Source organism: Orcinus orca, chromosome 5, assembly GCF_937001465.1.
Source record: "Orcinus orca chromosome 5, mOrcOrc1.1, whole genome shotgun sequence".
Lineage (NCBI taxonomy): Eukaryota > Metazoa > Chordata > Mammalia > Artiodactyla > Delphinidae > Orcinus > Orcinus orca.
The window spans coordinates 5,550,518-5,573,769 of record NC_064563.1 but is presented as its reverse complement, the minus strand read 5'-3'; the positions used below and the strand labels follow the sequence as shown (position 1 = coordinate 5,573,769).

At 41.3% G+C, this 23,252-nt stretch overlaps 1 protein-coding gene and 1 non-coding gene across 12 annotated transcripts in view; one reads left to right on the top strand and one right to left on the bottom strand.

The window, feature by feature from the left end:
- The window catches only part of UBE2E2 (ubiquitin conjugating enzyme E2 E2), a 369,862-nt gene that overhangs the window by 164,914 nt on the left and 181,696 nt on the right, over positions 1 to 23,252 (top strand). The window lies entirely within an intron of this gene.
- Positions 12,394 to 12,466, bottom strand: TRNAG-CCC (transfer RNA glycine (anticodon CCC)). The gene has a single exon. It is a non-coding gene; the product is annotated as a tRNA-Gly (tRNA).

Genomic DNA, 23,252 nt, shown 5'->3' with positions numbered 1-23,252 from the left:
CTTTGTGCAGGGCAATATTTCCTAAGAATATGCAGATTATATTCACATGGATATTTTTTCTTTAGTTTGCTGGGTTCTTGTTTTTTGGGTTTTTTGGGAGCGTATGTTTTAGCAGACTCCCAACAAGATTATTTATTTTAAATCATGTCTTTTAAAAAACACTTTCTAATTTATCTTTGTAGATGTTTTCTCCCTTGAACAAGCTATCCATTGAAAGGGTATGTAAAACTCAGATTCACTGTTACTGTGGTTTTCCACTTGTTAGATATTGACAGAATATCATTATATCTTTGCTTTTGGCATTCACACTTATTTATATCTAAATCACAGTAGTCATCATCACATTTTAGTAAAGTAATAAGTAGTGTCAATGTACAAGTTTATGTTTGTATACGTAACAGTAGCTATATAGCAGCTAATACTGACTGGATGCTTATTTACTGTGTATTTGTGGAATGCTGTTTGCTTTACGTACATTAGAAGCGTTAAATCCTTACAATAACTCTTATGTGGCAGATATGTTATCCCCGTTTTTCATACAAGAAGTCTGAAGTGTGAGGGTGATTGGTTACTTACCCAAAGTCATACAGCTAGCACATTCCGCAGGCAGGTTCTTAACTACCTAACTGAAGGTTAATGAATAGGGAGTTCCCAGAAATCAACCTGAGTTGCCAGTTATCTTAACAGATAGTTAAGCTATATATATATTTTTTTTCTTTGCGGTACGCGGGCCTCTCACTGCTGTGGCCTCTCCCGTTGCGGAGCACAGGCTCCGGACGCGCAGGCTCAGCGGCCATGGCCCACGGGCCCAGCCGCTCCGCGGCATGTGGGATCCCCCCGGACCGGGGCACGAACCCGTGTCCCCTGCATCGGCAGGGGGACTCTCAACCACTGCGCCACCAGGGAAGCCCTAAGCTATATATTTTTAAGTACTAGTTTCATAATAATAGGAAGTTTGAAATAAATTTATAATGTACACGTAAACCATACTTTAGGAATGAGAACACTATATTGCCTGTGTATTGACGCATTAAGCGCTCATCAGAATTTTTGTTGGACATCTATCATGTGCTGTGTCCACGGGTGATGGAGAGATTTAGAAATATGATCACTGTGCTCAGTGATCCGCATTGTCCTTTTTTTTTTCAACCTGTGCCTCTCTTGGACAAACAACCAAAGCAAATGGCATGCCCTCCTTAATTTTAAATCTCAAAATAGATTAAACTCAGGTATTCTCTACTATCTGAGTCTGTTTGGTTCCTCACTTTGTATACTGAAAGAGACCTCATTAGTTAAGTATTTTTGGTCCCTGAGTTTCGGATAGTGAGTAGGAATGAAAGCTTGAATAGCAAAGGAAAACAACCCCGTCTTAAAAAGTTTGTTCAGTTTCCTGAGTTTGGAAGAATTTGGATTGTGAGCGATATATGTATCACGTCTTAAAATAATAAATGGAATGCAATGGTGATTTAAGACAGTATTTTTATCCCTCTGTCACGGCTCTGTTGTGTACCCTTTGAATATAAAGATACTCCGCAAGAATACCTATTCCTCTCTAAAAATAATTTTCACAGAAATTTAGTAACTGGATTATGGTAATATGTTAATGTTCTATTTATGCTGGCTTACATTTATGTATATAAGTAGGTGAAATGGCTTAGCACGTCGATAAAAAATATTGGGTGTGAAAAGAATTAAAGCACTTGATCCACATAATGATGGTACTACAGTTGTTTAAAGATAAAGTCTGTAATGGATTATGCTAAGACCAATGGCAGGGTGGAGAGCCCTTTTTGGAAATAAGCCTAAATAATGTGGACAAGTGAATGGTATATAATATTCTGCTAAAATATAATCAATTAATTCATTCAGCAAGTCGTGTACCTAATATATTCCAGGCTCTCTGTGAACTCTGCCTGCATGGTGTCTGACCACATGAAAATTAAAATCTAGTCAAGTTGTCTGCTCTTGAGAGGCAGTATTTATGGTCTGGAGGCAGATGGCTTGAATTTGCATTTGTCTCTTCCACTTACTAGCTGGTTGAACTTGGGTGAACTGTTTAACTCTTTGTGCCTCCGTTCCCTCATGTGGTTTATTTAATAAAGGAGAGAAGGAGGAGAAGAGAGAGTTCTAACAGTAACTACCTTGTGGGGTTTTGTGAAGGTTAAATAAAGAAATGTATGAAGGGCTTGGAACAATGCCTAGTATAAGAAATGTTAGTTATTTTTATTATTTTAACGTGGAGACAGATGGTTAGAAAAAACTACACATTGTGGGGATCTTGGCCTGGTCTGGAAGGGTCAAGAATGACTTTCCTGGGGATGTGACTTGGGCCTGGGAAGTGGAAGATGAACAGTGTTGACTGACTGAATAGGGAAAGAATCCTGGGCTGAGAACAGCAAGTATGGAGGCCGGGAAGGAGCCTGGTCAGAGCAGCGTGAGGACCAGGCCAGGCCAGAAGAGGTGATAGGGGCCCCATCTGGTACAGCCTTGGAAAGCCCTTAGCAGGGTGGTTTTAAGCAAGGAAGAATTTCATCTTAAAGGGATCATCCTGCATGCATTCTGCAAAATATTTGGAGTGAGGCAGAGTACATGTGGGGAGCACAGCGGGAAGGCTGTTGAAAAGTAAGGTGGTAGTCTGGAGTAAGGTGGAAGATGGATAGAAGTGGGTAGATCAAAACGTCTCTGGGACGTCGGGTAATCGTGACTTCACGTTTTATTGGAGGTGAAGGATGAGGGAGAAGAACTGCCAATGAGGACTCCCAAGATACCAGATAGAAGATACATACGTTGCAGGTGAGTCCAGAGAGTAGAGGGAATGTTCTAAAAAGAGACTGAGGATGTACTGTACTTTGCTGATAATACTGAGGAAGTTGAGAGCAGTGGTTCTCAAGGTGTGGTCCCTGGACCAGCAGCCTGAGCATCACCTGGGCACTTGTTAGAAATATGAATTATCAAGTCCTGCCCTAGACTTACTGAGTCAGAAACCCTGGATGTGAGGCCCTCCGGTCTGTGGTTTTTTGTTTTTTTTTCTGCGGTACGCGGGCCTCTCACTGTTGTGGCCTCGCACTGCCGGGGCCTCTCCCGTTGTGGAGCACAGGCTCCGGACGCGCAGGCTCAGCGGCCATGGCTCACAGGCCCAGCCGCTCCGCAGCATGTGGGATCTTCCCGGACCGGGGCACGAACCCGCGCCCCCTGCATTGGCAGGCAGACTCTCAACCACTGGTCTGTGTTTTAACAAGCCCTCAGGTGATTTAAAATTTGAGAGCACCGTTCTTAGAGGAACAATGGAACGGTTTAGGAAGAGGGACAAGGGAATGTTAGAGCTAAGAACTTGATTGCTTTTGCGCAATGACAGAACTTTTGAGCAGGGGTCAGCAAACTATAGCCAGTAGCCAAATCTGGTCCACTGCCAGTTTTGGTATAGTCCAGAACCTAAGAATGGCCTTGTTGGTTTCCGTTGTTTAAACGAGCACCGAGGAAACTTGGGAAGTAGGATTCCTCAACACCGTCTGTTTTTTTCCAAAATAGTCGTGATGTTTTGGAATGTCTGATCTCACTGTCTTGGTATTTCTGCTCTGTCCAGCTTTGGAGATGGATGGCATTTCACCAGGAACCTCAGAATTCTCCTGTCTTAGGAGAGACAGGATAGTGACAACTTCAGATTGGAAAAGTTTAGAAGACAAATTTTACTTTTTCCCTGTACATTCATGGAGAACTTGGTATAGTGATGTATATTAAAGGGATATATGCTGAAGTGAACATTTTCAGCTCACCTCTGTATTGTCAAAGTGGCATTTTACTAGGTTTATTTTTTATTTCTCTGTCAGTAGAGTAAGTCTTCTGAAAACTATTAGAAATGCTGTCTTTCTGCGAAGAGATTTCAAGAAATTCTAGAGGCAAAGCGTTTTATAGCCAACGCCTTAACGTTGATGATGCATCTTATTTCTTTAAAATGATCTGGATTTAAACCTTGAAATCAAGTCTCAGAAACACAAACTTCATATTAAATACTTTATTAAGTATTAGTGTAATTATGAGAAAACTAGTAGAATACACACTTTTTCTTCTTAGATAAAAATTAAAACTGTATATGATGAAGTTGGAAGTAAAATGAAAATTAAAAATTTAACGTGTAAAAACCAATTCAAATTATTTACAAAACCGTGTGCACAACTCAGTTTTCTTCTCCTGCCAAGCAGTACCTTTCCGTTATAACTTACGGTTCACTATTTGCATTATGCAATATATTTATTTACGTTAACATGTTGCTAGTGTGAAAGTGGAAGAAAAAATACTGTACAGACGATTTCTGGACTCTTTCTCACTTTGCTGAAGTACTTGCATCCTTCTTTGGCACTTGAGTTGAGAATTACACTCCTTCCTCTACTTCAGGGCAGGTCGCTTTTAATTACCCCCTTCTCTTGAACATTCTCGTACTTCGGAGCATGAAAAAGGCAACATATTTCTGTCTGAACTATTGCCATTCCATCGATAAAACAAAATGCTGCTGATAGGTTTTATGAAGCCCCGCTAATGTAGTTTTGCAGAGTTTCTGAGCTTATATTTTGCAAAATAGATTTGCCAGAATACCAAAGTCGGGAAATCGTGTTTCTGTTAGAAGAAAACATAAACATTCCTACAGATCAGAATTCTTGACTAATCTCTTTGCCTAATAAACCACATGTAGTCATAACAGAAAACAGACAAAAAGGAATGAAGCGGGCCGTTTAATTTATAGATGAGGAAAAATAATAGTGGATGAGTTGACGTGTCGTGTGGATAGGAGCCTGTGGCCAGCAGCTCACTCTTAGAGTTCATCCTGAGATGTGCAAGTGAACATACGTATCCATGTGAATGTGGGTGTGTGTATGTGTGTATATCTGAAATCCTGCTTTCATGATGCCATGCCTTTCAGTACTGCAGTTAGGTATGAGAATTCACTTACTGGCCACTTACATAGAAAACCGGGTTCCCTGTCAAACTGTAGTAACCTTTAAAGCATCAAATTCATTTTTTCCAGCCTCAGATTTCCTTTCCTCTCTCCCTCCCTCCTTTCATCCACTCCTGCTTCTCTCCCTCCTTCCTTCCTGCTTCTGCTAGTGCTTAGGACTAGTTCTGGGTGCAGGAGATACAGCTGTGAACAAGTCTGTGTTCTCATTCAATTTGCAGTCTAGTGTGGCGAGACAGATAGTAATCAAACACAAAGTGAATAAGAAGATATCAGAAGTGAATACATGCTCTGCAGACAAGTAAAACCTGGGGTTCTGCTGGAGAATGAGTGGTGTTCCCTTAGAGTGGATGGTTAGGGAGGTCCTCTCTCAGGAGGGGATAGTTAAGCTGGGCCCTGGTTGTCATAGAAGGAATCATCATGTTAATATCTTTGGGAAGGACATTCTAGGTGGAGAGACCAGTGCAGAGACCCTAGGGCAGGAATCAGGTAACAGAAAGAAGACTGGGTGGCTGGAGTATGGTGAAAAGGTGGTGAAAAGATGAGCCCGGGGCAGCAAGCAAACGGTTTGTAGGCTAGGGAAGAAGTATGGATGAAATAATCAAAACAATAATAATAGTAGCGGCCACTGTTTACTGATTCACTTTACTCTGTGCCAAGTACTCTGCTTGGCATATTACCATCTATGATCCAATTTAATTCTGGAAATTCTATGACATAAATATTGTCATCCCCATTTTTCAGATGAGGAAACTGAGGCTGCAGAGTCCATTTACTTAAGATCACATATCTATGAAGTGGAAACAAAGTGGGATTTTATTTGCACCCTGGTCAAGTGTGATGCAAAGCTGGTGCTCTCAACTACCATGCTGTAGGGAATCTGTACAGTTCTTAATTTTCACCTCCTGTCCCCTTTATCCCTCAAAAATTTTTCTTATTCAGTTATGCAGGTGCTGGGGCATAGCCAGAGAAGCCCATTGTATTTCATTGAAACTGGTTTCCAGTCTTCTTTGTATTTTATTTCTCCCATTTGTCACTCTGGGCCCCTTCCTTGGTAACTCACATTGTCTTTATTGGCAAAGAATATAAACTTAGAATAAGGCGAGGGTGTTACGCAGCTGCTTCCAAGCAATATCAGCCCCAGGACAGAGTTCCTGCTTGGTAATCACTGGTACTTCCAAATGAAGTACGCCAACAGTTGGGTAAAAAACCATTTCAGCCAGAACGCTTTTCAGATTTTCTAGTTTCACTAAAAATTAGTGGGTACTCCTTAAAACATGAGTACTAGGTAAGGGTCAGGATTGATAATGTTTAGAAAATGTTTTAAGAACTTTAATCCAGGAGCTGATATTTTGTATTTCAGAAATACATTCGTTATTTTAGGTACAATGTCCTGAAGATTTTCAACCGTCTTTAGTTTGGATATTCTTTGCAGGGGGAAAAAAAAAAACTATATATATATATATATATATATATATATCCTTTTATTAAATACAGAATAGAAAAAATAATTTTATCTGACATTTGTCTCTAGGCATATAGCTGAGATGTCATTAGAATTACAACATATGAAATAAAGTTAATATTCTAGTCATGTGCTTTTAAATGGGCATATATTAGCAGTAGCACAAAGGCTCGTTTTGATTTCAGTAACTTTCCAGAATATCTGCCGTCTGATCCAGCACGAGACACTTAGTGGTTGTGACACTCAGTTGAAGGCTCAGAGTGAGCCTGTGGCCTTAATCTGATGCCTGTTTGGGCACTAACCCTGGGTGTGGTTGAGCCCCGCCAGAGTACAACCACAGCCCAGCCATCCTTGACCTGCCTCAAGCTTGACGGGCTAAAGGCGCCTGAGGGAAAGGGTCCGTGGTGGCCACAGGTGCACACTGGATGTGTGTTTCAGAAGGTGAGTGGCAGTGGCAGGCTGGTTTGCTGGGACGTATTGGAGCTTGCTTTGTAAATGCTTTATACTTACTCAGAATTAAATTAACAGAAGTTCTTTCATAAAATTGGGCAAAGATTACCAAAGAAAAAAAATTCATGAAACTGAAATGAATGTAACTTCTTGAATAGATGTAGTTATTTTTGTATAGTTATCTCTTAACTTGCCCTTTGCAGTGCTTGATCTGAGCATTCAGAGAAATACCCGTAGGCAGGACTTCGTGGACGTTGCAGTGACTGTCAGAAGCAGATGAGCACTGCACATCTTTCAAACATCTGCAGTTTCGCTTTTCTGGAATCTAGTAAAATGAGTCTTGTGCCATTAATTGCCAAGGCCTAATTTTAAAATCCAACCTTGTGTTTTGTTCAGTTGTTTGTGGATTGTGGATGTCAAGTGATACAACAGTGTATTGAAAAGTTCTTTGTTCACTCGGAACACACACATTCAGCTTCCCATGGAGTAACACTGCAGCCACATAACAGGGCTCTGTCATCAGCCTGTTAAATCCTCAGAGTAATTATGTGTGATGAATGCCATAGTAGGATAGTAGTGACTTTAAAGATAAGCCAAGAGAACAGACAAAAAGCACTCTCTGCTTACACCAAGGGGAGAATCAGCTGTGTCAGTGACCAGACAGCGGACCATTGGTGGTCTCTCATGATTGCTTCTCTGTGTATCTCTTTCTTCCTGCCTCTCTCCCCGCTGTCCCATTTTCTCTGCAGTCCTGTGCAGGGACTGGGTGCAAAGTACTACTGATTGTATTTCAGAAACAGAACCTCTGCCCCTAATCTCTCGATTCCCCTCCTTTGACATTGCTTTCTGAGAGAATGGTGTTGGATTACACAAACACACACACACATGCGTGCAAGCACACACAAATACATTTATTTCTAAACTCAGTAGTAATGAAATTCTGCATGTCGGAATATCATAGGAGGAATATCTGTATTGGTATTTCTGGAACATTGGCTTTTTATGTGAGTGCAGTAAGATTCGCTGCCAATATTTAATCTCTTCTTCCCACCCCTCCCTCCCCACATAACTCTGCATTTATCAAAAATAAATGCCCAAATCAGTGGAGTGTTTCTGTAACGGGTAGGAATTACCTTAGACTTACTACCCATAACCCACAGGCTTATCATCATTTTTTAGCACATAAACCAATTGTTCCTGCATTGAGCTGTGAGTTTTCCTTGTTATTTGATGAATAGATCACTTGAACGACTATTAGAAATATTGCATTTGGAATTGAACAAGCAAAGGGTTAAAACTGTCTGCTGGTTTTCTTATTTTTAATTCTGTTTTATGAGTGTGTTCATAGCAGTCCCACGTACCTTGTTTCACAAAGATATTTTGTTTTTTAAGTCAGCATTTTTGGCAGTTTAAGAAGCATGATTTTTATGCTCTGTGTTTAAGATAATTGCCAACTTCAGCTTTCAAATATTTGTCAGGCCTAATATGTCTGTGCTCCACACTCCTTTGGCAACAGGCAGAGAGACTTTGCCTGTAAATTTTCTTCGGTTTTCTGCACTGTCAAATTATATTTTATTGTGTCTATATTGAGTCCAAGGGAATTGGAGATACGAGTAGTTCACCACAGTCTGTGTCCCACTCTTCTCAGCCACTTTGTTAGTATTAGGAAATTTGGCTTGTGTACTTTGACTCAGGTATTTAGGTGTTTCTCTGATGTGAAATAAAGTGTGGACAAAGTTGATGCTGCTTATACTCAGTGCATTTTTGAGAAATACAGCAACAGATTTCTCTACAATATCCTTGGGTTTGTTTTTCTTTAAAAATTTTATAGATGGGAAGTCATATGGTATAGTATAATGTGGTACACAGATTGAGGTTTGAATTCCAAATCTTTTTGCTTCGTAAACTTGGGCAGGGCATCTAACTCTCTGAGCCTTTGCATCCTTTTTTTAAAGCGTGAATGATACACCTCCCTCACTGAGCTGTAAGAATGAAAAACAGCGTTATGGAAAACATCCAACACTGTGTCTGGTGCCTTTCTTTAGCCCTGAAGTCCCAGCTCTCCTTAATGGCGGGTATCAGTCAAAAGTCTGGTCCTCTGACACACAGAAATGGTTTTTCAATCACAGCACGTTGTTAGGTTGTTTTTGTTTTTGTTTTTTTTTTGCGGTACGCGGGCCTCTCACTGTTGTGGCCTCTCCCGCTGCGGAGCACAGGCTCCGGACGCGCAGGCTCAGTGGCCATGGCTCACGGGCCCAGCCGCTCCGCGGCATGTGGGATCTTCCCGGACCAGGGCGTGAACCCGTGTCCCCTGCATCGGCAGGCGGACTCTCAACCACTGCGCCACCAGGGAAGCCCATGTTGTTAGTTTTTACCAGCTAGCAGGAAGTCTGGGTCCTGGCAGATGGTTATGCAGAGTTACGACTTTTTCAGCTGGTTTTCCCCTGTAAAATTCTGTTCAGGACTTTCCTCAAGGATTCTAAACGTCAGTGATAGTTGAAAGGCAGCGGAGGCGTTGAGAGCCGTGCAGGCTGTCGGCTGGCTGGCAGTCTCAATAACAGGCCATTCACTGAGGTGGGGAGCAGAGGAGGAACATGAAGCAGGCCTGAGTGAGACTGAGGTGGCTTTTAGCTTTACTTAGAAACACTTCTAGTTCCCAATATTACTCATTTTAGGTATTTGTAAATTTGCGTGATCTGTCATTTGGAGACACCCTTTTATCCCCGACTCCAGTATAGATCACGATAACAGAAATTCATGGCAGTGCTGATGCCACTCAGAAGAACTGACTGTTTATTGAGTTTTCCATACCTGGTGCCATGTTAAAGTCTTAGCGTCTTTAATGACACTTTTCTCCATGAAGATCATCTTAGTAAGAATCTGAATGTATGTTTGTTTTAAAAAATGAATAAAGACAGTAACTTGAGTATAAAACAGGGTCACTTAGAAGTTTTATATCAGCTGCCTGAAGGTGGTACCAAAAAGTAAAAGCCAGTGTTAGTCTGTCCAAGGTCATGCCGTTCATAAAGATTTGGCAATGTAGAGAACAGTATAGAGATTCCTTAAGAAACTAAAAGTAGAGCTACCATATAACCCAGCAATCCCACTCCTGGGCGTATATGCAGCGAAAACCATGGTTCGAAAGGATACGTGCACCCCAATGTTCATTGCAGCACAGTTTACAATAGCCAAGACATGGAAGCAACCTAAACGTCCATCGACAGAGGCATGGATAAAGAAGATGTGGCACATATATACAGTGGAATACTACTCAGCCATAAAAAGGAACGAAATAATGCCATTTGCAGCAGCATGGGTGGACCTGGAGATTATCATACTAAGTGAAGTAAGTCAGACAGAGAAAGACAACTATCACATGATTCGCTATATGCAGAATCTAAAAACAAAAAAAATGATACAAATGAACTTATTTACAAAACAGAAACAGACTTACAGAACAAATTTAGGATTACTGGGAGGAAGGCCAGGGGGGAGGGATAGTTAGGGAGTTTGGGATTGACATGTACACACTGCTATATTTAAAATAGATAACCGACAAGGACCTGCTGTATAGCACAGGGAACGCTGCTTAACATTCTGTAATAACCTAAATAGGAAAAGAATTTGGAAAAGAATGGATATATGTATATGTATAACTGAATCACCTTGCTGTACACCTGAAACTAACACAACATTGTTAATCAGCTATGCTCCAATATAAAAATAAAAATTAAAAAGAAAGATTTGCCAATGTGTTTTCCAGTTTTCTTCTTCCGTCTTTTGCTGCCTGCCTTTTTTGATTCCCTTTTTTGTTTCTTCCTTTTTTCGTAGAAATGATGCAGCATACTGCAAAGGGCAGGTCAGGCCCTAGGTTCAGATCCTGGCTCTGTCACTTACTACTTGTCTGATCTCAGAATGCTCTGTTTAACTCTCTGAGCAAGCTTCCATTTCCATATCTGTTAGAATGGAGAGAACAATGCCTAATTTATGAGGTTATTGGGAAAAATGAGAAAACAGTTTTCAAGGGCACATTTAGTATGCAGGAGTTTTTTATATTGTTATCATTAGGCATCCAGTTGAAACTACAGAGTAACAAATTTGATGATTTGTAAAAGAGCTCAAACAAATTTGATGATTTATGGGTTGCTAAATAAAAGATTTTGGTTAAAGAGGAGATTGAAACTAACAGTTAAAATGAGTTTCCTAAAAATTATCCCCGAGGTTATCCGTGCTAACGCTGTCTTCCGAGACCATGATAATTGAGTTGACTGTAAGAAAGAGGGGCTGACGAAGCAGTTCTCCTGCTAACTTAAAGAAAATGTGTGTGCCCAGAGGCAGGCGTGTCCAGCCTAGTTAGACAAAGTACTTTAAAATCCAGCCAGCAGTACTTGAGACTTCCCTGGTGATGAATCGCCTGCCAAACTCTGCCACCGAGCATTCAATTTAATTCACTTATCCGTCTTGGCATATAGCTTCCTTATAAAGCCAGGGCCCTCACAGGCGGAGAAAGGTCGGCCGGAAAGCCCAGTCCAAATCTTAAAGTGACCATACTTAGTGATATTTTGAATTCATGGGCTGTTTTCTTCCCAAACTCCCCAATTGTTTTGGACACATATATTTCTTCAGTTTCACGTGCTAAAGACATTCTCCAAAGGATGTCGTCAGGATGGCATATTCTTTCTTTTTCTCACGAGAGCCCTGACTTTCAGAACGGCCCAAAAAAGAGGACTTGCCACTATGTAAGTGGATGTCAAGCCCCTTCATACCCTCCTTCTCTCCCTCCCTCTTGGAGCCTGTATCCAAAACTAACCTGTCCTGTTTCTTCTCTTCTTGTTTGGGAAGGAAGTTTAAAGCCCCAGGTGAGATCTGAGACAACTTGGCATCATGGAATCAGCCCTAGCTGTCTACATGTCTGTTCTTTGGTTCTGTGACCATAGCTAGGATCTCAGTGTCCACAGATGTCAAATTATGTCTTAACATTTTGATGTCTTGATTAGCTGGAGGGTTCTTTTTGTAAAATTTTAAATTTGTAATTGTGAAAATGTCCAAACATACACAAAAGTAGAGAGTGAAACCCCAGGTGCCTAGCAGCTTCCGCTACCATCAACATTTGCTGGACATCTCTCTCTCCTGCACTTCTCCCACTTTTTATGGTTTGGGGTTTTTTTGTGTGTGGAGTATTTTGAAGAAAATGCCAGTCGGCGTTTGATTACACTCCTAAGTTTCATTATACATCCCACGGAAAACCGAAAACATTCAAGTCTTTTGCCTATGCCTCTCTTCTCTCCCCCCACCCAACCCCAGGAAAGAATTACCAATAGTACAGAAATGTAAACATTTCTGTTTTCCAAAGATTTCTGATTTTATAATCTTGCTTCAGCAATTCTTTCTTTCGTTCGTTCTTTCTTTCATCCGCCCTTCCTTCCTTCCTTCCTTCCTTCCTTCCATCCTTCCTTTTTTCCTTCCTTCCTTCCTTCCTTCCTCCCTCCCTCCCTTCCTTCCTTCCTTCTCTTATGCATGTGGGATCTAGTTCCCTGACCAGGGATCGAACCTGGGCCCCCTGCCTTGGGAATGCAGAGTCTTAACCACTGGACCATCAGGGAAGTCCCAGCAATTTTTGTGTGTGTGGTTTTTTTGGGGTTTTTTTTTGCGGTACGCGGGCCTCTCACTGTTGCGGCCTCTCCCGTTGTGGAGCACAGGCTCCGGACGCGCAGGCTCAGCGGCCATGGCTCACGGGCCCAGTCGCTCCGCGGCATGTGGGATCTTCCCGGACCGGGGCACGAACCCGTGTCCCCTGCATCGGCAGGCGGACTCTCAACCACTGCGCCACCAGGGAAGCCCCCCAGCAATTTTTAATGTGAAGTTTATAGAACCCTGGGTGGGTATGGGAACCTTTAGAAATTAATACAGCTATTTGTATGTTTGTGTATTTGTAGTTTGGTTTGGTTTGGTTTGGTCTGCTGGGGAGATCAAGTGATATCTTTTATTAAAGTTTTGAAGGAGTCCCTGGCTGGGAGATTTTTTTTTTTTTTTTTTTTTGCGTTATGTGGGCCTCTCACTGTCGTGGCCTCTCTCGTTGCGGAGCACAGGCTCCGGACATGCTGGCTCAGCGGCCATGGCTTATGGGCCTAGCCGCTCTGCGGCATGTGGGATCTTCCTGGACCAGGGCACGAACCCGTGTCCCCTGCATCGGCAGGTGGACTCTCAACCACTGTGCCACCAGGGAAGCCCTGGCTGGGAGATTTTGAGCCTGGGTAGAGAATGTATAGATAAGGTCTCACCTGATCCTGAGGCCTTGCGTAAGTGGAAGCACTCTTTGTACAGTCGAACCTTGAGAAAGAATCTATTAAAATACACCAGCACAGCATGATGGTGTCTTTGTAACATAACACTGAGCTAATTCTGCTTACAATTCCGTATTTAGTGAGGCAGAGCCGTTTAGGAAACGACTATAAATAAATGCTGTCCACACACTTTTGGGAAAGGGTGATCTAAAGCTAGATAGGAGATACATTTGTGGCCTCCAGATCGAGTTACCAGTCTCCTCCAGTGTCTGTAAAGAAATACAGCTTTTCTCTTTCTTTGTACTAATAAAATGTTTTCAAGAGAAGGCCATTTAGGGCTTCCCTGGTGGCGCAGTGGTGGAGAGTCCGCCTGCCGATGCAGGGGACACGGGTTTGTGCCCCGGTCCGGGGAGATCCCACATGCCGCGGAGCGGCTGGGCCCGTGAACCATGGCCGCTGAGCCTGCGCGTCCGGAGCCTGTGCTCCGCAGTGGGAGAGGCTGCAACAGTGAGAGGCCCGTGTACCGCCAAAAAAAAAAAAAAAAAGAGAAAAGGAAGGCCATTTAGTATTGATTTGGGTTAGATACCTTATTTGTCAAAAAATAGATATAATTTATTTGGAAAAATCATTCCATCTGGGTCACACTGGACATCTAAATCTTTAAATAATACACATGCTGCTCCTTTGGTCCTGCAGCATTCTCTCCCAGCCGGGATAGATGTGAGTTTAAAGCAGGTAAGTGTGCTAGCCCTGGGTAAGGCATTAGCTCTGTCGAAGTGTATCACTCTGTTGGCCTCTTGCAGGTCCTAAGTCTTTATGGTAAGATATACAGAACCCGAATTAGAAATGAACTTTTCCCAGTTTAACACCAGAGTTGGAAATTGGGAGCAGAGTTTTGATGACAGTGAAAGCTGCTCACCGAAGCAGAACCCAGCTGGGCCTCACGACCTATATCTAAGAGTCACAGTTCACAGAAACTCCCCAAGTTTTGCCAATACTTTTGTTTCATTTTCTTTTCCTTCAGGAATACACCTGTTACTTGAAGTATGCTTGTCAGTTTTTGTGGTTTTGCTTTACTTAGATGTAATATCAAGCATGAACAAATGCATAGGGTTATCCTAGCCCATGATGGATTTCCCTCAGGGATTATAAATTATGCTATCAGAAATCAGTACTGGTTTTTGCATGACTCAGAGAACAGGCTGCTGTATACGGGGCAGTGCTTCGTTTCTACTTTTGCAGGAAATTATTAGATCTGAGTAGCCACAGTACCCAAAGCAGATGAGTGTAGCTAGATGACTGTGAAAGGGGCAGGGTACCACGTGTCTACTGCACCTTTAAATATTCAACGCAACATCAGTAATGCAGGAAAGCACCGAAGGGAGAGTTACACAGGTTGACTGTTAGAAAACAAGTATTGGATCACAGAATGAGAGGTTTCTGTGGCTGTGACAGAATGCCAAACCAAGATCAATGTGTGTACAAAACAATCAAGTATTAGTAAGATGTACATAGAATAGAAGCACCCTTGGGTAGCATTTTCTAGAAGTAGCCTTATGGCTGCTCCCTGATGAACATGCTCTTACATGGGGAGGAGGTGAAAAGACAATACAGTTCACCCATGAACAGCACAGGGTCCACTTAAACGCGGATTTGTTTTCGATAGTAAATACTGCAGTACTGTGTGATCTGCTGTTGGCTGAATCTGTAGATGTGGAACCGTGTATGTGGAGGGCCAGATGGAAGTTATACGTGGATTTCTGACTGTGCAGCGGGTCATCACCCCTAACCCCTGTGTTGTTCAGGGGTCATTTGTATGTTGTCATTCCTTCTAGTGAAATCTTATCTTCCAAATGCTTTCCCTCTAACTTTGTAAGGCAACTGGGAAAAATGGATGCCGTAAAACTATTTATTTTGAACTCTTTCTGCTGTAACTGATAGATGTTCCTCTTTTCTAGGCTCTATTAATTTCTTAGGGCGGCTGTAACAAATCACCACAAATTCAGTGGCTTAAAAACAAAAGGAATTTATTCTCTCACAGTCTCAGAGGCTAGAAGTCTGAAATCAGGGTGTCAGCAGGGCCGTGCTTCCTCTGAAAGGTCTAGAGAAGAATCCTTTCCTGCCTCTTCCTAGCCTCTGGAGGCCCCCAGCGGTCCTTGGAGTTCCGTGGCCCTCCTTGGCTTTGTAGCTGCATGCATCACTCCAATCTCTGCTTCCATTGTCACATGGCCTTCTTGCCGGCGCGTGTCTCCTCTGTCTCTGTACCCGAGTCTCCCTCCCCTTTCTCTTATAAAGATACCACTCATGGGATTCAGGGCCCACTCTAATTACCTGATCTTAACTTAATTACATCTACAAAGACCCTATTTTAAAATAAGATCACATTCACAAGTTCCAGGGCTTAGAACTTGAACATCTCTTTCTCAGGGAGACAAGTTAACTCAATAGAGGGGCCATAATCAGCGATAAGCAGAAGGGTTGGTTTCCAGTGTTAGATTCAGAGTTACGGTTTTATTTCTTCTTGGTTTTATTATAAAATTGTTAATCGCAGAGTTAAAAAGTGGAGATCAGTCTTCTGACGTAATGGGAACTTGTGTTAAGTGAGAGATGATTTTACTTTGTACAGAATGTTTAGTTTGGTTAAAATTTTCTGTTTTTATTTTCTCTCGATAGTGTTTAAACAACAGTTTTAACCTTTAGGATATGATTTCTTGATCTTTCCTCTTATTTTTTGTTGCTCACATACTTGACACAGATTTCCAGAAATAGATGTCAAGAGAGTAAATACAGGGTGGGAACTAACTGGCCGTGAACTCCGTTGTTTAGCACACACACAAAGGAGTGAGGCGTCTGTGTTATGAATGCTTTAATAAGCCCTCCAGTTTCTTATGGAGATTAAGGTTGAGGAATACTATTAATTATGCAGTGTATAGTACTTTCAGTTTTTCTTTCTTACTAATTTTACCCTTACAATAGCCCTGTGAAGTTAGAATATGTATTATATCTACTTAAACGATGGGAGAACTGAAGTGTGTAGTTAATATGAATCCCGTCCAGTGTACCAAGTGGCGGTATGTGTAGATAGCATAAAAGAACAGATCACATGTCCCCTGCTCTCAAGGCATTTAGATCCAGTGTGGGGTGCAAACAAGCAACAAGCAATTATACTTAATGTGATGTCAGTGCTAGAGGTAGCTATAGGCTGCTTTGGTAGCAAATGGGTGAGCTGTGACAGAAAAGGAATGACAGTTCTTAAGGAAAAACATAGAATGAACACAGACCATTCCTTCCTTCTGTTTTCCCTTTTTTTTTCTCTTTCTCACCCCTCTTCCCCCCCGGAACTGGCATACAGTTTCTAAGTTTTAAAAAGTTTGGTGAACAAATGAAAGAGAATGATCATTGTAGAATAATGTGCTCTGAAGGATCAAGTGCAGATATGTCACATCACAGAGCAGAAACTCAGGGAAAACTGTGTCTGCTCTAGTCCAGGGAAATCCAGGAATCAGGCGGCAAACTGTCTCCTGCAGCTGAAGCCCTGGAAGAAGCCATCTCAGCTTCTAAACTACATGTGGCAGTTAAGGTCATCATGGCCCAGAGCATCACCTGAGGTTGGGAGGATGGGGTCCAGCAGCTTCTGTTCTAAATGCACGTAACCTGCTGGTCTCTGATCCGTGTCTCCTGGGGGAGAGGCAAGCCTTCCCTTCTAGCCCTGCTCTTTTGTTTCTTGAGGAGGAGAGTGAAGCTCCACTCCTGCTTCCTCCCTTGGAGGTTGAGGATAATTCTGGGCTTCACCTGCATGTCTGTTGGTTATTGAGGGCGTCCTATGAAGAGTCAGGAGGAAAAAGGGATTGAGGTCAAATTTGTATATGCTAAATTAAATTAAATACTTCAATATTACAACTTAGAAGTACTCCAGTAGTTTCTTCTATAATAGTGTCTCAAAAGAATGCCAGAAATGTCCCAGCTGTCTATTTAACAGTTCTATCATTTTTGGCAAGTTACTTAAGTTCTCTGGGTTACATTTCCTTGCACCAGAAGACTGAGGTAAAGAGCGTGAAAATTAAGTACTTAGTGCAGTGCATGCAGCCTTCCAAGGAGTCAGTGAACTAATGTTGTTGTTATAATTATATGCATAATTTTGTTTTCAGCAGTTTTTGAAAATCTTTAATGCATCATTGCTAACTATGCATTATTAAGATTAATAATTCTAATTGGAACGAAAGTGAAATCACGGTTGCTTGTCTGTGTGTGTATTGATCATAAAATTGTGCCAACAGCACGTTTAGATGACAGTGTGAACCTCATATGTAGCTAACTTGTGTTCGCCGAAGTGTCAAGCCCCCCCAGAGATGATGCAGAATTACCAATGATTATAATCACATATTTAATTCAATAGAATAACTTAATGTATTAAGTTAACTTAATGTAAATGTTGGGCTTTCTTAGTAAAATGCATTGCAGTTGTTTATAATCTCCATTTTCACTATCTTAAAATTTATTTGCTGTGTTTTTAAAGAAAAGATTGTTGTTCATGTTAAAAATCCTTTGACTTATAAAGGACCTTATTTGTACACTAGATCATTTTGGAAGGATATAATTTCACTTAGTAGTAGTAGCAGCAGCCAGACTAAAGTGGTTTCAGAGAGCTTTCAAAGGCACAGTGCTCTTAGCTGATGGTTCTTGCTAGACGTTATTGACAAGCTTCAAGTATTTAACCGCTCTGTGCGAAATTAGAGGTAGACTATTAGTAGAATTCCTACTGGTTGAACAGTAAATTCAGACAGGAAGATTGGAATGTCAGTTCCTCAAGATGTTTGGAAAATGCAGTTCAACTAAGTTAAATTTGGACACCTGACTGTTTCTACCATAGGTAAGAGTCCAGAGACAGTTCTTTTTCCCTCGTACCTTTACTCAGGTACGCTTACAATGTGATGCAGTGATCTCAAGATGTGGTTCAGGACCCCAGCATCAGCATCACCTGGGAACTTGTTAGAAATATACAACCTCCAACCCCTCCCCATACTTACAGAATCAGAAACTCTAGTCTGGGAGCTCAGAAACCTGTGTTTTAACAAGTCTTCCAGGTAATTCTGATGCAGCTGAAACTTGCTTTTTATCACATTGGCTCTTGGCAATTTGATGGAAATTTTAAGGAGAAACTGACAAACTAGAGAAAGTATTGCATCGTAGACAGGGAATCAAGATGCTTATTGAAAAGATAATTTAAACTTCAGCTCATCATGTGGTTAACATTAGGCAAAAATTTCCCTTTAGCTTTGTAATAGAAACAAATGATAAGTGTTTCAAGCCATTAATAAGAAATTCATATCGTATTGATTTCTGCAGTAGTATGGCTAATATCCCTTTGATTGTAACTTTTCCTAATGATGTTTTAACTATACACCCTCAGGAAAGAGATTGGAAGTATTAAATTTCAAGTTCCAACTGTAGTTGTTAAGATCGGTCCAGCCTTAATCGTTTGGTACCTCCCCTTGCCCTGCCTCCCAAAGAGTCTAAACGACTTTACTTCCCTCAACTTCTAACGCTCCTTCTTCACCTTTTGGTGAAAGAGATTCAGTTACCTCTGTCTGGAAGCATCCTTCCCCCGCCCCCACCTACTCATTCTTTAGGTTTTAGCTTAGACATTTCTTGAAGTAAACCTCCCTTAGCTTCTCTGTGTTCCCACAGATCCTGTGCCTAGCACTAGGAAGTGCTTGCTTGTGTATTGCTCTGTAGCCCTTCACGCACTATACAGACACACCTCGGAGGTAATTCGGGTTGGGTTCCAGACCACCTCAGTAAAGCCAACATCACAATCAAGTGAGACGCGTGAATTTTTTTTGTTTCCCAGTGTGTATAAAAGTTATGTTTACACTATACTGGAGTCTGCTAGGTATGCAGTAGTGTTATATCTTTAAAAACAATGTACATGCCTAATTTTAAAGTGCCGTAAAGTTTTTTATTGCTAAAAAAACGCTAACCATCATCTGAGCCTTCAGTGAGTCGTCATCTTCTTTGCTGCTGGAGGGTCTCGCCTTGGCGTTGATGGCTGCTGACTGATGAGGGTCGTGGTTGCTGAGGGCTGGGGGGCCGTGACAATTACTTAAAATAAGACAGCAGTGAGGTTTGCTGCATCAACTGACGCTTCCCTTTATGAACGACGTCTCTGCAGCGTGCAGTGCTGTTTGACAGTATTTTACCCACATTAGAACTTCTTTCAAAATTGGAGTCAGCCCTCTCTAACGCTGCCGCTGTCTTATCAACTAAGTTTATGTTATACTCTAGATCCTTTGTCATTTCAACAGCCTTCACAGCATCTTCACCCAGAGTAGACTCCATCTCAAGAAACCGCTTTCACTGCTCACCCATAAGAAGCAGCAGCTCCTTATACATTCAGGTTTTCTCGTGAGATTGCAGCAATTCAGTCACATCTTCAGCCTCCACTTCTAATTCTAGTTCTCTTGCTGTTTCCACCACATCTACAGTTACTACCTCCACTGAAGTCTTGAACCCCTTCAAGTCATCTATGAGGGTTAGAATCAGCTGCTTCCAAGCTCCTCTGAATGTTGATATTTTGACCTCTTCCCATAAATCACGAATGTTCTTAATGGTATCTAGAATGGTGAATCCTTTCCAGAAGGTTTCAGTTGACTTTGCCCAGATGCATCAGCGGAATCACTTGTCTATGGCAGCTATAGCCTTATGAAATGTATTTCTTTAATAATAAAACTTGAAAGTCACAACTACTCCTTGATCCATGGGCTCCAGAATGGAATTTGTATTAGCAGGCATGAACACAGCATGAGTCTATTTATTTATTTGTTTGTTTATTTATTTATTTTGGCCGCATTGGGTCTTCGTTGCTGTGCACGGGCTTTCTCTAGTTGCAGCGAGCGGGGGCTACTCTTAGTTGCGATGCATGGGCTTCTCATTGCGGTGGCTTCTCTTGTTGCATTCCACGGACTCTAGGCACGTGGGCTTCAGTAGTTGTGGCACGTGGGCCCAGTAGTTGTGGCTCACGGGCTCTAGAGCGCAGGCTCAGTAGTTGTGGCGCACGGGCTTAGTTGCTCCGCGGCATGTGGGATCTTCCTGGACCAGGGCTCGAACCTGTGTCCCCTGCATTGGCAGGCAGATTCTTAACCACTGCACCACCAGGGAAGTCCCACAACAGGTGTCTTGTACATCTCCATCAGAGCTCTTGGGTGACCAGGTGCATTGCCAATGAGTTGTATTTTGAAAGGAATCTTTTTTTCTGAGCAATGTCTCAACAGTGGGCTTAAAACATTCAGGAAACCATGTTGTGAACAGATATATGTGCTGTCATCCAGGCTTTGTTGTTCCATTTCTAGAGGACAGGCAGAGTAGATATAGCATCATTCTTAAGGGTTCTGGAATGGTAAATGAGAATTGGCTTCCACTTAAAGTTACCAGCTGCTTTAGCCCCTAACAAGGGAATCAGCCTGTCCTTTGAAGCTTTGAAGCCAGGCACTGACTTCTCCTCTCTAGCTATGAAAATCCTAGGTGGCATTTTGTTTAAATGTAAGGCTGTCTCATCTACATTGAAATATCTGTTGCTTAGTGCAACCACCTTCATGAATTATCTTTAGGTAGGTCTTCTGGATAACTTGCTACAGCATCTCCATCAACATATGCTGCTTCACTTTGCACGCCTTTGTTACGGAGACGGCTTCTTTCCTTCAACCTCATGAACCAACCTCTGCTAGCCTCAGACTTTTCTCATGCAGCTTCCTCACCTCCCACCGATTACAGATCACTATAACAAATAAAATAATAATGAGGACGTTTGGAATATCATGAGAATTACCAAAATGTGACACAGAGACATGAAGTGAGCAAATGCTGTTTGAAAAATGGTGCCGATAGACTGGCTCAGGGCCAGGGGATCAGTATATTGACTGTCAAGGAAGGTCCTCAAGTACAGCATTGTCCTCAGCTTCTAAAGGCTATTAGCTATATGTTATCACGTATTTTCCAAGTTCAGTTTCATAGTGGGGATTTCCTTTCATCATGTTTGGCAAAAGATAGGCGTTCAATGAGTCAGTGTCAGTAGCTCAAGAAATAGTATATTAGCCTTAAAAAAAAAAAAAGCTGCATCCAGGTATACTTCCCAAATTGACAGGTGAATTCAATCATCACCTCATTATGTTATGGTTAAAGCTGATCTAAAGGTACCTGTTCTTACAAGTTATGGTTATTTGATATGTTTTTTTAAAATAGTCCTATAGGAATTTGGCGTTTAGTCTTGGAAGGAAAATAATTAACCTCTGCTGCTGTTATGCCATAAATTTGGTTTCATTTATGTTTTAAACCTGAACTATTTTAAATTAACCATAGTGACTACTAAGCAGAACCAGAAAACCCAAATATCCATATTTGGTCGGTCAGATTGGCAGAGATTAAAAAGATGTAACTCGGCTTGTCAAGGATGTGGGGATACAGGCAGCACTGTGTGCTGCTGGTGACGCTGTAAATTGGCACAGTCCTTCCAGCTGGCTGTTCAGCAGTGTGTGTCCTGTGACTGTGAAATTACAAAGGCAGTAACTGGACAGGTGCTCCGAGGTATTTGTCCATGGCTCCTCACGTAGCATTTTGTGTAATAGTGCCCTAAATTTCTAGCAGTGAGAGCTTAATGAGGTAAGTTGTGGTATATCTATTGAACAGAATGAATAGGCAGCCATTAAAATGTTGATTGATATATATTATACATATTTATGTGTATATATAAATATGGAAAGACTTGCTTATGTAAAAGGACGGAACTACATAGCTGTAGTTACTTAAGCAAAGGAAAACTTTCAGAAGGAAATACACCAAAATAACAGACATTTCTGGGGAAGTAATTGTGTGGAATAGTGTAAAACTCAAATATTTTGAATTCGTGTGTGTTTTCCACACAGACTTCTAGTATAGTGGTTCTCAAACTGTAGTAACTCAGTAACTTCTCAAAAGTCTTGTTAAATATGTAAATTGCCTCAACCCCAGAGAATCTAATTTAGTGTGAGTCTGAAAACCACACAATACTGTTGAATTTATTTTTTATAGTTTCTATTCCTTCTCCCTAACATCTATACGTAGTACTACTAGAAAATTATTTTAATAGCACTAGTCTTACATATGGTTGTGTGTTTAACTTTAAAAAATGCTCATGTACGTAAGACCTAGCCTCAGAGAATGCTAGGGCTCCCTGGATGCTTCAGGAATACCACAACGCATGAAATGTTTTCTGCCAAACAGATTTAAGCTGCTAGGAACTCCATTATGGTGTTTAGGTTCCTTTGAATAAAGAGGGTTTTTTAATCCAAAAAAAGGGGGGGTGGTGTTGAAAACAAGAGAGTAATAAGCAACAGATAAAGTGGAATATACATTGTTTAATTCCACGAGAAGATAAAACTGATTTTCAAAGTAATATCTCATTTTAATAGTCCACATTTTAATGTTATAAAGGATGCATCTGTTTCGTGTTGTAAAACAAGTATTAAACTCTGACTTGACAAATTGGAAGCTATTTAGGACTCAGACTTATTACATTTCCCATTGAGATTAGGTTTTCTTTTTTCCTTCACAGAATAAAGCTTTTCCTGACTCCTAATAGGATATTTCCTTCCATTCTCTTTTTTTGTCTTTGCTATGCCAATTTTTAGTTTACTACAGCATCTGACCTCTGTGGTTTGAAAAACGGAATTTATGTAAAATTGTATTAGAATATAGTAAAATCATTCACTGAAGTGAAACTGAGATAATTTTAGGACCTACGAAATTATTTGATAAAGATCTTTTTCTATAATTTAAAACATGTCGCAAAGAAGTTAAATGTTTGATGAAATAATACAGATTTGTGTATTATATGAGAATTATATGGACCTTTCTGTTGCAAACCTCTCCAAGCCAATTTGATTATTCATATTTTTTCAGGAGATCTCAGACCAAATTTTGCCACACGTACAAACCTTTGTTATCACGCAGACACAAAAAAGATCATAGAACCCTTTTTCATAGGCAAGTAAATTCCCTGCTTTGTCCTTTTAAACATGCTCGGACAAGCACTAAGGCAAGAAAATATTCTGATGGTAGGATTAGCTGACTT